Source organism: Bemisia tabaci, chromosome 6, assembly GCF_918797505.1.
Source record: "Bemisia tabaci chromosome 6, PGI_BMITA_v3".
Classification (NCBI taxonomy): domain Eukaryota; kingdom Metazoa; phylum Arthropoda; class Insecta; order Hemiptera; family Aleyrodidae; genus Bemisia; species Bemisia tabaci.
Genome location: NC_092798.1, coordinates 53945788 through 53960334, shown reverse-complemented (window position 1 = coordinate 53960334; position 14547 = coordinate 53945788). Strand labels below are relative to the sequence as shown.

Sequence of the window (14547 nt, the reverse complement as noted above, 5' to 3'; positions counted from 1 at the left end):
AGAAATTAATGTCAACACGCGGATTGATGGCCGAACGCACTTGTACTAACTCGAGTTTTTCCCTCTCTATGAAATCCCAGTTCGGCGAGAGAGGGCGAGAGAGGGCCCCAGCTTTGCAAAGCGGCGATTAACAGGGCGAAGGTCTCCGTTGGCGTTCAACCGGGCTCTTCAATTACGGATATCCCCATTTAACGCTACAAATTATTTTTATCGACCATTTGGTCTGTGGAAAATTACCATCATTAAAAGAACCAACAATACATATTGGGATGCGTTGAGCTCAAGAGATCATGGCTTGAATGTCATTTACGGCGATGCTTATGAGAGGAGGCGCAACTCTTGAAACTCCGGTAAAATCTCGCTAAAGATGTCGAGATGCGGAAATTAAAAAAATTATTTGAGTCTCTCAGAGACGCATTCAAAATGAAAAGGAACGTTTTGCCGATAAGTATCATGTTGCCAATTTTACTTAGGCTCCATTCTTCCAAAAAGGCTAACTATACCGTAACAAACGAGAGGGAAATATTAGAAAAATGGCACAAATAAATGCAACACAACAATCAAGCTACGTCTTCATTTAGTTTCTTCGTCAAGTTTCGTCAATGTTAAATAATGCACTCTCTATCGAAAAGGACTTTAACGCACGTCGTAAAAAACGACCCATGCATCTTAACCTTACAACACAAATATGTACGTTAATTGAAAACCTGCGTAAAAGTCGATTACGGTATTTTAAAATATTCGCTACTTTAATTTATCAAAAGAAAATTACATGAACTTTTGAATAAAAGCTTTAGATTGTATTTTGTAAAAGCCGTAAAGACAAAGAAACCGGTCTATGGCGCAGAGCCGTTTTCTATTCTCTACAATATTCCTTAAAATGGGGTTTATCCCGTCGGTTTTTATTTATCTAATGAAGGTTTCAACCATTTAAACGTCCAAGGAATCCATTCCTGAATTCCCTTTTGATCAAGAAATCATCGATTGACTCGATAATGGCATTGGTAAAGCGGCTGCCGATTCCTTGTGGGAAAATACATTGTAAGTGATGAAAAGTCCAGGTTCGTCATGAAATGTGACGTAGCGAGTGTACCGGATCCGTTCCCGTGTAAAAGTGACCGTTTTGAATGGGTCAATTCCAAGAAAAGCTTTCATTGAGTTTGAGAGGTCATTTCAAGCTTTTTTAGTAGTTCCATCGTTCTTTCCATGAAATTTGCCATTAGAATTAGTTATCAATTCGCCAATCCCCGCACCTTGCAACAGGCCCATTGAGGTAACAACCGGGCAACAACCGTCAAAAGAAGTGACTCGTGGTCCTCGATTTTAGCGTCGCGCAAGCCAGGGAAGAGAGCGCGGTCGAGTGTCGAGCCATCTTCATATTGTGACGCACCTTAAATCCAGCTAGCGACAATGTAGTTATCGCAAATAACTCTCGAACTGCGTTTGGTGCAATGCGAGAAGTATTCGTGCAAGCTTGTAGGCGCTAATATGCGTTTGACACCGACCGCTCTGTTTGGCGCAATGCGTGAAGTATTCCTGCAGTCTTGCAGGCGCTGATATCAGTTTCACGCCGACCGCACCGTGTTTGGCGCGATTGTTCGAACATAATAGCGGCACCGAACAGTGGGGCTTAAAATTCCCATGTTGTGTTCCGATGCCATATGAGCATTCAAACGTTGCCTCGTTTCTCTCGATAAAATATTTTTTCTGAGAAAAGTTAGGAAAGTTCTCCAAGTTCGCTTTTTTACATTGAATAGACCATCGAACAAGGTAAATATTTAAGCACTCTGATACATGATTCTTCACCAGAATTTCACGTAGAGTAAGATTCGTGCAACCAAAACTACTGAAATCAACTTCCAGCTATGATATTAACATTTTTACTGTTCATTGGTTGCGGGAACTTGGAATTGCCCGGTCACAAGAGAAACAAAACCCTACGCGAGTCAAATTGCGCACTACAACGGCTTTAGCCGCTCAGACTGCTCAATCGAGCACTATTCCTTTCCCGCACTGTGTTGTTCAAAGTGTGTGCAGCTTGAGCTGAGCGTCAAGATTGAGGTTGCCATATTTTCATATTACTGAGACTGTCATGGGGACGTTTGGCGTGGACTTCGGCCCAAGTTAAGCATTCTTCCTTCCATGAGCGAAAAGGTTGAATTTATTCATAAAAAATGTTATTACCACGATTAGGAGTTAATCCAGGGTTATGATTTCGATCCCTCGAGCTCGGAGCGATCGACACCTCGTTGCCTATTGGTGTTCACACTGCGAGCCTGCATTCGTGGGATCCAAGGATTGTGAACATTTTCCTACTATTTCTTTATTGCTCATTTTTTTCAATTTTTTTTAAATGGGAAAGGAGCTTACTTTACAGCTTGAAATATATCTATACCATAAGCTCTCAGGCCTCCTAAATTTTCATTTCTGGTATAGAATATTCTGCCAAAGGCGAAGAAAAATTAAGATTGTTTTAAATTAACTACGTTAAATTAAGTATCGCAGGGAGTCTGCTACTGTAACGTCGCTAAAGGGGATCTGTGGCTTCCGCCGTCGGTCATCGATTTGTTTTTATCTCGTTCAAAAGTTCATCTCCGAACTTCCCGTTGTGTGAATATAGTTGATTTATTGTTTTACAATTGCATGGACTCACGAGTGACTCAAATTGGATGAAGGCTGAAATGAAGGAGATAGCATTATTTCACATTCATTCTTAATGGCAGAGAATAGAGCCGAGTGCAATGGCTTTGCATGCGCCAAGAGTCTGAAATGCGTAATGGAACTATTCTATCTACCGAGTGGGTGACAGGGCAAGGCCACCGACAGAAAGGAGGAACCCAGAGGAGTTGCTCATCACTTACACCCAAAGTCTTTCCGTGATACAACTATAACACATTCTACACGGCTAAAAATGCAAAACCTGAGGCTGATTGTTGAAATCGATAGACAAAGCGATAGACAAAGACGACATAACGCGTATGAAGCGATCCTATTGGTTGAAATGGGTGGTTCCTATACATTAAGGGAGAAAATGATGGACTAACTATCGGATCTCTCGTGGGTTGCCGTTAGCTAGTCTATGACCTACCACCTTTGTCCATTGCAACCACCCACTTCCACCAATAGGATCCCTCCATAGCTCTTTTGTCTTCTTTGTCTATAGCTTTGTCTATCAATTTCAATAATCGGCCCGCAGAATGACAGAGCGTAAAATAAAAGTCACGTCCGCGCGATTTCTGAGATGGTGACGACCGAGAAAACGGGTGCCTCCAGTTCTCTCCTCCCCGCCTCGTATTTTCGATCGTCTGGATTTGGAAACGACTTGCGATGAATACACAGGGAGGATAGATTCACCACGGAGAGATACGGAGCATGTCCATGATGACGTCATGATGGAAACAGTCGGTGCGCGCACGCGCGGATAAAAGAGTTAATCGTGGATAGCTGCAAGCTGCAGTCGCGTGATTTGGCGCTGTGGCAAGATGGAAAGGGTAAGAGGCGTAATTAATAGATTGAGTGGCTCTGAAATGATATCCATTTATAGGCGAAATTGCGGAGAGGTCTGTTTGCGGAGCGAGGGACTGAGGCGAGGACCCGGCCCGGCCCGGCGCGGTGGTGCGGCGCGGTGAACGCCACCACTTCCACTGATGATGCACCCATGATGCACCTATGCACCGGAGCGGCGCGCGGCGGCGGCAATGCAATGAGCTGTGCAACAACTGCACCGCCGCGCCGCCGGCAGACGCAGACGCCGCGCCGCGACGACAGCTACGTCACGACTCATCGCTCGTCACACACACGCACCGCGACAAAAGCCACAGCTTGTCAAGTTGCCAAAAAGCAACTTTTATTTTTATTTCTATCCTACTTTTTTTCCTCGATAACAATGATCAAGAACACGTCTTAACCTTCAGTCGTAATTGCTTTTCGAAATAGAATCAAATATCGTCACCTATCACACTACATTTCCAACGATTTTCTCAAAATTTCAATGAGGTACATTCTCCGAAAAGATCATGCGAAAATATCAGGTAATATATTATTGAAACGATGTTAGTGGTGCTAAAGTGTTAGGACGCTGAAATCGATGTACGCAACCAAGTGCGGGTTTTATAACCTGAGACTCAAAGAAAAAAAGATTCGGGTTACACATACCGTCCCTTCCGGGCTCAGAGACTGAAAATTCCGGAACTTCGACCACTCTAGGTTCAGTGACCGGAGTAGCGAGTGCCACACCCTAAACTGACGGCCCTGAAGCCCGGAATAGACGCTATGTCTACATAGCCCGAAAGTACGGCTTTCACAGCATGAGTTTCTTTCAGTGATGCTAATATTGACCAAAGAAAATGAATCAACCGCAGAATGCTTTTCCATTTATCGAGTCTCACACGCTTGAGAAAAGCTGATAAACGTTGGTCCAACTGCTTCAAGAAAATCCAAGCAAAGTCGTGCTGCTGTCAAATTAGAGGCAATTTTACGAGTTGACGATATTATTTTTCATCCATTTAAATCCATTAAAAATATCGATATTGGATGAAACAAGCTTCCTCACCATTCTCGATTGTTTTAAATACATTAAAATTGAGGAAAACCCGTATTGCCAACTTTCAATGATCGCCACTTTTTCAAATGAAAGGAGGATATCTTTTGCTTCCCTAAATTCCTCATGAACTTGAACTGGTTCGTTGAACTGATGATGCTCAGTTGGCTGGAGCACCTCGGTAATGTCCGAGATAAAACAGTCCGCCGCCGCCGCGCCACGCCGCGCCCGTGTATATGAAACGCCGGTTACGCGAAACGTGGCAGAATCAGGCCCGCCACAAAGGGGGGGGGGGGTAAGGGATATTGGGTCTCTGGTACCAGGGACCCAATATCCGGTTACAAACCACTACGAATTCACGTATAACCCTTGTCTCGTGAGGAAAAGTGAAAAATTTACCCTTAGAATTGCGCAAAAGGTGAATTAATTTTCAAAAACACGCTGGGACCTTTCAGGCTTCTTCTTATTTCTTTAAAGATTTCTATCTATTTTCAAGATTTTCAGTATAGAATGATATTTTTGGTAACTGCGTTTCATTTTCTTCCGTCGTCGGATCCTAAGAGTCTCCAGTCTGGGCATCCTAGACTCCAATGGCTCAACTCCCTTGCCATAGACGTACGAAAGGGGAGTCCAGGGGCACCTGGACCCCCCTAGAATTGAAAATAGTATCATCTGCTCCCACTCCAAAAAAATTTCCAAATGCAACAATTCGAAAGTAGTTTGTGCTGAAAGTTAAAAAAGAAGCGTAATTATTCTGCAGGAACTGATGAAAAATCTCCGTCATTGGAGCTTTAAAATTCGTCCAAATAGATTTAAAATTTCAAAAATTTCCCGGGAGAGGCCCCTTGGACCTCCCCCCCCCCACCTCCGTGCTGGGGGCCCGGACCTTAAAACTGGTACCAGGGCCCGAGATGGGATGTGGCGGGCCTGAGCAGAATCCGTCCAATCACCGATGATTCTCTCCTCCCGATTCCAAATGTTGCGAGTTAAGAAGGTGCGAGGTGTTGGATAGTACATCGCGTTACTGCACATGCACACCATGTTCCGACTACGATTTCACGACGATATTTTTGTTGCACGATTTCATGACGTTACTTCCTATGCACTGCATCTATCACATAAACACAAGTGAAGTCGTGGATCAGCTTGGCTCGTGGATAACGTGGCTAAATAGTTAAAGAAATATTAATACCAAGCCAATTCAGGAAGGACAATCACCGAGAAACGATTCCGAGGCTAACGGCTGGCCTAATTAAAATGTTTGCTCACAACGCACTTGCAGACTTCCAAAATAGGAAAGAAAGCGGGAGTATAGATAAGAAAATCAGTTTGCGCCACTAACTATGAGCGGGACGAAAAAGCGTCATATTTTGCAAAGATACACTCTTGTGGTACACCTGCATTCTGACATTGAGATAAGTAAAATTTTCGAAGCATTTGTCATAATCTGCCTCAATGTCTGACAAAGTATACTAATACTAGGGGGCTACGCCCCCTGGCCGCTACGCGGCCCAACCCCCTGAAGGCGCTCCGCGCCATCAATGGGCCGCTTCGCGGCCCCATTTTTACCCTCTTATCAGTGTTAGTTTTATTTTTCCCCTAAACAATTACGATATGAGGTATACTTTAATTTTAAACTTTACTTAAAATTACTTTAAAATTAAAAAGACGCGTTCTGGAATGACTGCTTGATGAAATATTGCAGTAAAACAATGAACAATGATAGTCAGGCAATAATTAAGATTTCATGAGTCGGGGATCGAACCTACACCGAGTTCAGAGTGGACGCATTCGACGTCTTAGACGACTCGGTCACCGCTCGACGTGAGGATTTCAGTGCGAATCTTGTGTAGATAAGTGTAGAGCTGATGCGCAGGCTACACAGCTACTGCGCAACCTCCTCGACCACTGCGCATCCTCCCGCGCATAGCGGTAGCAGTGCCGGAGCATTCTATAAACTCACTTACTTTTATAACGTGATTTTAAAAAAACCTGGGTCCTTTTTCCAAAATCTGATTACAGCGGGCTCATTTAGGGCCTATTACCTGTCGATTTACGCAAAAATCATGGAAATCGGCCCGGTAGAACGCTCAAACGAACTATGACAAAAAGTATAAATTTACATTGTTTAAATGGGAGAATTCGCAACTTTACCACGTAATATAAAAAAACCTGGGCCATATTTTGAAAATCTGAAAAGAGTTGGCTTATCTAGAGACAATTGCCCGTCGAAAACCGCAAAAATCATGAAAATCGGCCCGGTAGAACGCTGGAACTAAGCGTTACCAGTTTCGCAAAATTAGAAGGTCTTGGAGCTTATAGTATAGATAGTATAGATTCTCTCTTTTTTTTTGGTGTGTGTCGCACTGGCACTAGGTGGTTTAAAAGTAAATGCTGCTAAACTTTCAGTTACCTCAAATCTGAAGATCCGATTCCGAAATCAGAATTTTAGACACCCGACTCAAAAATCAGCCCGTTTGCCACTTTCCTATTCTGTATGGTCCGAAACATTATGTTTGATCCGGTTTACTCTTCTAAAAACAGCGACTGCTAAGATGATAACTTCCTTCGAGCTGAATCAATACTCGTGATAAAAGCGGCAACGCAGGGCCTTTGGCCCTGGGCGGTAGACCCTCTTTGTCACAATCATCGGAGACCATCAAAGAAGCCCTTCAGCTCAATTTCTCTTGGGATTTCGTCTGGGAGAAAATCGCGCTGCTCATTAGCGGAGCTGCGGCAGTGGTATTGGGTGGGGGGAAGGGGGGCAATGGTGCTCGCTTCGCTTCCAAAGAGGCTCCGTTCGCGGGCGTAGTGACCCGCAAATACCTTTTACACCCTGTATTTGCATTCATGTAATTGATTTGTAAAGTCAACGAGTAGAAACATCGACCTGGTAAATCGAGTTTCTGCGATTTTTTTTACGGCCATTCGGGGGATTTTCGGGATGTAGATGATATCCTTACTTTCAATTCTTGAATGAATAAAGCATCGGACAGAGGCTGAACTTTCATCCAGGGAGGGATGCTAAAAATGACAATATAAGACGTATTTAAAGCAATTTCATTTGCATCGAGTCCATTTCTTTTCAATAATATGACAAGATTTACTACCGGTGTTTGGCTATTATAGCCCCAAAATACCTTTTAATAGACTTTACTTTTCAGCAGTTCAACGGGATTTTTCCTATTTTGGCTTAAATTCTTCAGTAGCTACGTTCTTCGAGATTCTGTTAAGATTTTGCTCGAGGCAGATCAAAAAGTTTAAACTCGTTCGAATGGCTCTCTACGTTCCCAATACGCGGTCTCGTCGAGGTGCGTGGGCGTGGTTGACCTCGCGGTGTTGGGTCGTCAATTCCCTTCATGTGCTGCTTACCTACGTTAAAATCTCTGTAAATGAAAACTAGTGAGGTTGACGTATACGAGTCAATAACGCGCCTCATCAACACATTGTGTTGGAGTTCACTGCATGTTTTGTCTTATGGAAATGGAAATGTTGCGTGTGTGAGGAATTTGCGATTTGACTGCTGATTCTTACGTAAAAGTTCGCGAGAAACACGATGGTGCCACTGGTTTTCTCAGAAATCAACTCCCGAGCTCAAGACAAACTCTCCATGCAAAGATAGGGAGCAAATACATTGACAGGGCTGCGGCTGCCACTTTCTTTGGGGACTCTAAAACTGAAAACACGGCAACCCTGCTAATGTATTTGCTCCCTATCTTTGCATGGAGAGTTTTTCTTGATACAGACGTGGACTCTCAAGATCGCGTGGGATATTCCCTCCATTTTGGCCTCAACTTTGAGAGCTTTTTTTTAAACTTGGGAGTTGATTTCAGAGAAAACCAGTGGGACCATCGTGTTTCTCGCAAACTTTTACATAAGAATCAACAGTCAAATCGCACATTCCACACACATGCAATATCTCCATTAGTCGACGTAATTTCTTGAAACTCGCTCGATTTTTCTCCTCTGCTGGCAGAAAATTCCGTATGGATTTTCAGGTATGAAGTTTGCTTCCTTCTCTTCGTAAAAATAAAATAGGAGGGGACATTTTGAAACACGGTAATGGAGAAACGTGGTTTCGCACAATGGTCGTCGATTTGCTTAGGTCGAGGAGGAGATGAACAAGGCTCGATTGAGCTGAGGTTACTTCCAAACCGGTTGCTGCAACTTGATTTCACCGAAAGAGATGCATACCGGTCAGAGTCAAATGGTCACAAACACAGGCTACGTCTATTAATTGTCTGGATAAATGGACAACCGAAAGAAAAAACGACCCTTTTTTTAGTTGATAATATAGCCCTCCCTGATTCATGGCTAAGATTTATGAGAAAACCAAAAACTAGTCACGAAGAATCTTGGATCGAAATCACCGTGACTTGGGTAGATAACCAATTAACACCATTAAATTCGGAGCAGAAATTAGATAGGAATTGCCATAAGAACCGTTTAAAAAGCCGTAACGCTAAAAAAAATTAAACATAACTAGGAACGCCATGAGTAGATTCTCGAGGCTGGATATCTGATGGATATGAACTTCAATATATTAACATTCTATGCTTGACTCGTCTAGCAAACAAATCGGTGCATTTCCTCTCGCGCTATCGTTAATGTTAGGCGATAAATTAACGTAGAGAAAAGTTTCCGACAGGCTTGGCATTGCGAGGAGCCATCTGCGTGTTCCAAAGAGAGCATTAGAATTAAAATTCAACCGATTTTGAAAGGATTTCTTGCTCAGCTGTTGCTACTTTACTACGTTATAACGACGGATAACGCATAAAACCACCAAAGAGAGAGCAATCCTCCATGTGAGCTTTGAGTTTTGCCGTCCATAGCAAAAACACCAAAATTCTATTGAAGATTTTGAATTTTTCTCTTGCACATTCTTTTCAATATAAATAAAACCTAAGTCCATTCTTCTCAATTTTCTCTGTTTGATTTCTCAGAAGCATGCCACAAGCAGGGGCGGATTTCCCACAAGGCAGACCTAGGCAGCTACCTACCTGCCAAAGCAGACCTATGTTTAGGCAACCGTTTAAGACGTATCCAGTGGCCTATGGGCTAAATCATGATTATTTCCGTAAAATACATTGAGTCAACTTAGAAAACCCGCATACATTTCCAGATTTAAGTTGATGTTATGCGTTTAGTGAAAATATGCCTCCACTACTTCAAAATCCGTTATTTTTACAGCTGTTTGTATGGAAAATTCAATTTTTTTTCGACACAATTGAAGGAAATCTTCTTGTAAGAGTCTAACAAGGCTTGATAACTGCCCTCGGTAATATTTGTAGCGTGCATACACTTCGATAGACGCGTTTTTCTAAGATTTTTGCGGATGTTCCTTAAAAGTCGATTTTTGAAAAAGTTTTTTTTAACTATGGGCGCATCCTCTAACTAAAACCAAACCGGGGTTAAAATGTGTCCTAAAGCCTCCTTAATAACATATCAAAAGCTCGTTTTAGTTAGACAATGCGCTCGGTGTCAAAAAAGCCGCAAGGTGATAGAAAAACACGAATTTTCGCTAAAATACGCCTGCAGACCTATGTTTAGGCAACCATTTAAGACGTATCCAGTAGCCTATGGGCTAAATCATGATAATTTCCGTAAAATACATTGAGTCAACTTGGAAACCCCGCATAAATTTCCAGATTCCAAGGGGGGGGGGGGCAAAAAAGGCCCTTATCGATACCCCTCCTTTTCTGACAAACTCGGAAATATTTCTTATGGAATTTTCAAATAATTTCCATGATTTTAACTGGTACCTCTGAAATTATAAGACGGAATTTCCGTGCGTCTGGACATGGATATCTATACTTAAAAAGAGAGCTTTGACATCATATGAATACTCATCTGACGTTGGTGCTTGTAGGACGGGAGCATGGGAAAGAGTTCATGTTCTCAGACGGCGCGGTGGCAGGGCCACGGTGATGGGGGGAGGGGGGGGGGGGGGGGAGAAAAATGTCTCTCACTGGATTTACGCCAAAGTTCGCTTACTGCCTGTTCCTGCCTCCGGAACGGCTCATCAGAATGTGGTATGAGTTTCTGAGAATAAAAGGAGAAAACAACATAAGTCACCTTGAACTCTGGCGTAAGTATAACTCGATGATCTCGGAGATCTCGGGAAGTTAGGGTTAGGTCCTATACTCCTATAGCCGGGAGAGCGGCAAATGAGGAGATGACGCCTCGAGCAGAACTACATTTTACAACGACGGCGACGGCGCGGCGACGGGTCTCTTAAATATTTACTTTTTGCAGGATTCACGTGGTTACGAGGGCTGCTCGCGCCAATGCGGCGACAAGGAAACACTGCCTTAATCAATGCATAAGCGAGCTTATTTAGGGGAGTGAAAGTCCGCACTTGCTCTGGCATATTAACTTGGTCGGCGCGGCGAATTGATTTCAAGAACAAACTCGGCCACTCATTGTTAACAGTTGTTGAGCCTTGCCAGAAGCGTGTGCAACTTCCTCCGAAATTCATGGACGGAAATTAATTGTCAACAAAAAGACACACTCGTGAGACATCTCTTCTCTTCCTCTCTTCCTACGAGGATTAGAAACCGGATTTTGGTGATAACTAGCCCATTGTGCGCCCGAATTAGGTTTTCTTGGACTTTCCTTATACTTAGTTGATGACATACTGAAGAGCGCTAGATTCACAGATTTTGTTTATTTTGATCAGTGCCCATTCTTTGTCACCTTGAATACGAGTAAGCCCAAATTTTGTGCTTTCTTTTCTCCTTTTTGTTTATTTGAATGGACGTGAGAAGAAGCACTTGGTGATTCAGAAACATTCCGAACTAACTTCAGGCAATGATAATGCATCAATGGTGATTCAGAGCCAAAGTTCGGAGGGTGATTGGCTGGCGAAGGTGGGGGTGGGGCAGCCTGGAGCGAGACAAATCAGATGCAGAACGGAACTCATCTTTAATTGCGGTTTTGACGGAACCCAGCTTACACTCTGAGATATCGTGGAGCATTCCAGAGGAGGGTCAGTATCGTGACCTGCCTCATGCTTGCACAAACGATTCCAATGCATCTGAGTTAAATCCCTCGGGCGATCCCCGCTCTACCAAATTCCTTTACTCGAAAAAGCGATGCAGTCAACGCTGGACAGAAACATTCGTATGAACCCGCTGCAATTCGTAATTGCCGGTATATTGTCATCTGTTTGTGTTGAGTCAAAAATTTAAAAATTCCAACGTGGAGAAACAAGATAGGCAGCACCGATTACTATGCAATGATCAGACTTTCTTCCTTCTTGAATGCACAAAAATGTCTTCATTTCCTTCTTGGTACCGCCTGGCACACTTGTGAGTTTGTGTAACTGAATCGGTGAATTTAGTTAGATTTAGTTCGAATAGGCAACTAAACTAACTAAATCATAAATAAGGAGAGAATTAAAACATGGGTAAACAAGACATTTTTTTGCAGCTGAAAATGAGCTGGTATAACAGCTCAAAACGTCCTGCCTTTAAGTGTTTTTAATGTTTTAGCCTCGTTTACCCATGTTTTAATTCTCTCCTTATTTATTCGTATTCAAGCTACGTTTTTGTGCTTCATCCTAACTACCTGACAAAGCGGAGAGTGTCACCAGGATTTGAAGGCGCTTCAGGCCGAGTTCTTTATCAATGTATAACTTTTACTACGTCGATGAAAATTGTAGCAATTTGACGAGTTACAATAAAATGTATGCCACTTGAAAATTGCCAGCGATTTGTGACTGCCTGCGGCATCGGCACATCGGGGGATTATGTCCCAACAGATTAGCAGGGCTGCAACCCAAAGGAAAAGAACGCTCTGATGAAGTCAGTTCCTTGCTGCATTTCAACCAACGTTTTCATTCAGCCACTTTGAGGTGGGTCGAGAATTTTGGATGTGGTCCTGAATGCTGCCAGTATGAAAAGCGAGTGTTGTAGGCCCACCGCACCTGTCGTGTCGCCCGGTGAGAATTTCGTGTTGTTGTAACGGATGCTGGCAGTAACTGAAAACCTCGACCATGTCCCATTGTCCCTTGCCTTCCGTGTCTTGCTAGATTCCATTACCCACTCCAACCAATAGAATCGCTCTAGTTAACATTTATCTAACGATTTCAATAATCAGCCCTCTGGGGAAACGCCCGACTTGGGCCTCAAAAACTTGCTGCGTACGCGTCGTCACTTTCCCTTGGGTAATTCCGCACTGCTGTAGTGATGGTCGCTCGACACTCAGCTCTGCCGTACTAATATAAGGAAAAACGCCGAATGAACATTCGAGAGTTGTCACATTTCCTCCGATAAAATGTTTATTTTTGAAAAAAGTTATGAAAATTTTCCTTTGAAACTTTCAGGAGCTTTAGGTGAAATTGTGTACAAAATTATCTTTAAAAAATGATTGGAAAATATTCATTGACTTACCAGGAAATTTGTGTTTTATCAAAGTAAATTTGGCAACGCCTGAAGGTTCATGTGGCGTTTTCCCTTAGCACGGCAGAGCTGACCAGCGTATGCAAATCCATTTCGACTTGAGTCACGGAAAGCGTCACGTTATCCGCACAACAGAGCTCATTGAGAGATGTAAAAATGCGCCCTCTGGCCGCCAGAGCGACTTCCCACTTCTATAAGCCACTTCTTATAGCCTGCAACGCACGAGCACTTGCTCCAACCGTGGAGGCGGCCACGCGCCACCACTATTATGAGAACGAGTATTAAAATTAGAAGCGCGCCGACTGATATGATTCCGAAGAGGCAATTATAAAGTTGGGAGTCTCCGATCCCCCCCCCCCTCGGTCCGTGCCCCGAGGTATCAGCCGTATAATCAGGGGACTCATTGTTACAATTAGCCCCCCTCATATTGCTATCAGGCTTCCGCGACAGAATTGCCAGATTCGATTGAAACTCACCAATTTACCCCGTGAAGCTTAAGATGGATCTTCAATATTTCGGATAACGATTCGATGTAGTCGATCTATCACTTAATTGATAATCTCTCGATATTAGGAAATTTCTTGAAAATCTCCGAGCGTCATATCACGCAGACAGAAGTTAGCACGAAAAATTTGACCGGACATTATTTTGAAATAACTCCAAAAGTAGACGTCCCCAGAGAATTTCGCAGATCAAAAAGAAAAGAATTTGCAATATTCACTGTGAGTTTAACTGATGAGTATATTGTGACCAGTTAGTTACTCGAAGCACACCTATACATAAACTCTGTCTCCCAGAGGAGGCACTATTACTATATCATGGAATTCAAAATTCAGGGTTTCAGAAAAAAATTCTAAAAATGTTTCAATTTTGCCATGGTTTGCTGGTGTTTTTTTGTTTTATGTTTGTTTGTTTATTTTTTTTTTGTTTTTTTTTTTTTTTTGTTTTTTTTTTTTATTTTTTTGGAGCATACTTTCTCTTGAAAACACTTTTCACGAAAAATGTTGAGCGCGAAGTCTCTTGAGATTGAAAACAGTCAGAATTTGAAAATTTAGGGGTGGAAGTTTTAATTCCTGTCGATAATTGAATGAATATTGAATGAATGAATTGAATGTTTCGGTCAGGAGGAAGAATTTGGACGTTCAGCAGCGAAATTTCCCGAGCTTTCCTTGACTTTTCAAGGACTTGTCACCCAAGTACGAATATTTGCTTATTATTTTCATATTTCTTTGGAAAAATGGTTTCCTTCCAAAAATGAAGCTGTTTTGGATCCTAGATCCGACGTTAAAAGGAGCCGATGAATCAGCTGATTTCTTAGGCGCACAGTTGAGCAACGGAGTGTGACGAATGGGGTCCGATCGTTGATTGACGGCGACGCGACGGCGCATGCGCCCCGAAGGCCGAGGTGGGGGGCCGTGGGCCGCGGCCGGTCGGCGCAACCGTATAATCACCGGATATGAACCGGAACAACGGTTCTGCCAACGAGGAATCAGAATTGTCACCTCTGCGAAACCGGTCCCGCTTCTTCATTGCACCCGTGACGTCGACCATGATGACACACCAAGTAAAGATTCTAGATAAGCAAGTAGTTAGTCGATTCATCGA

At 43.0% G+C, this 14547-nt stretch overlaps 1 protein-coding gene across 1 annotated transcript in view; it reads right to left on the bottom strand.

Moving 5' to 3' along the window:
* Positions 1-13204, bottom strand: part of Cad99C (cadherin 99C) — a 138449-nt gene extending 125245 nt beyond the window's left edge. Inside the window, 1 exon segment of the mRNA XM_072301979.1 lies at positions 12934-13204. The gene's annotated coding sequence lies outside the window, so the exon portion shown is untranslated.
* Positions 13205-14547: the final 1343 nt, after the last annotated feature.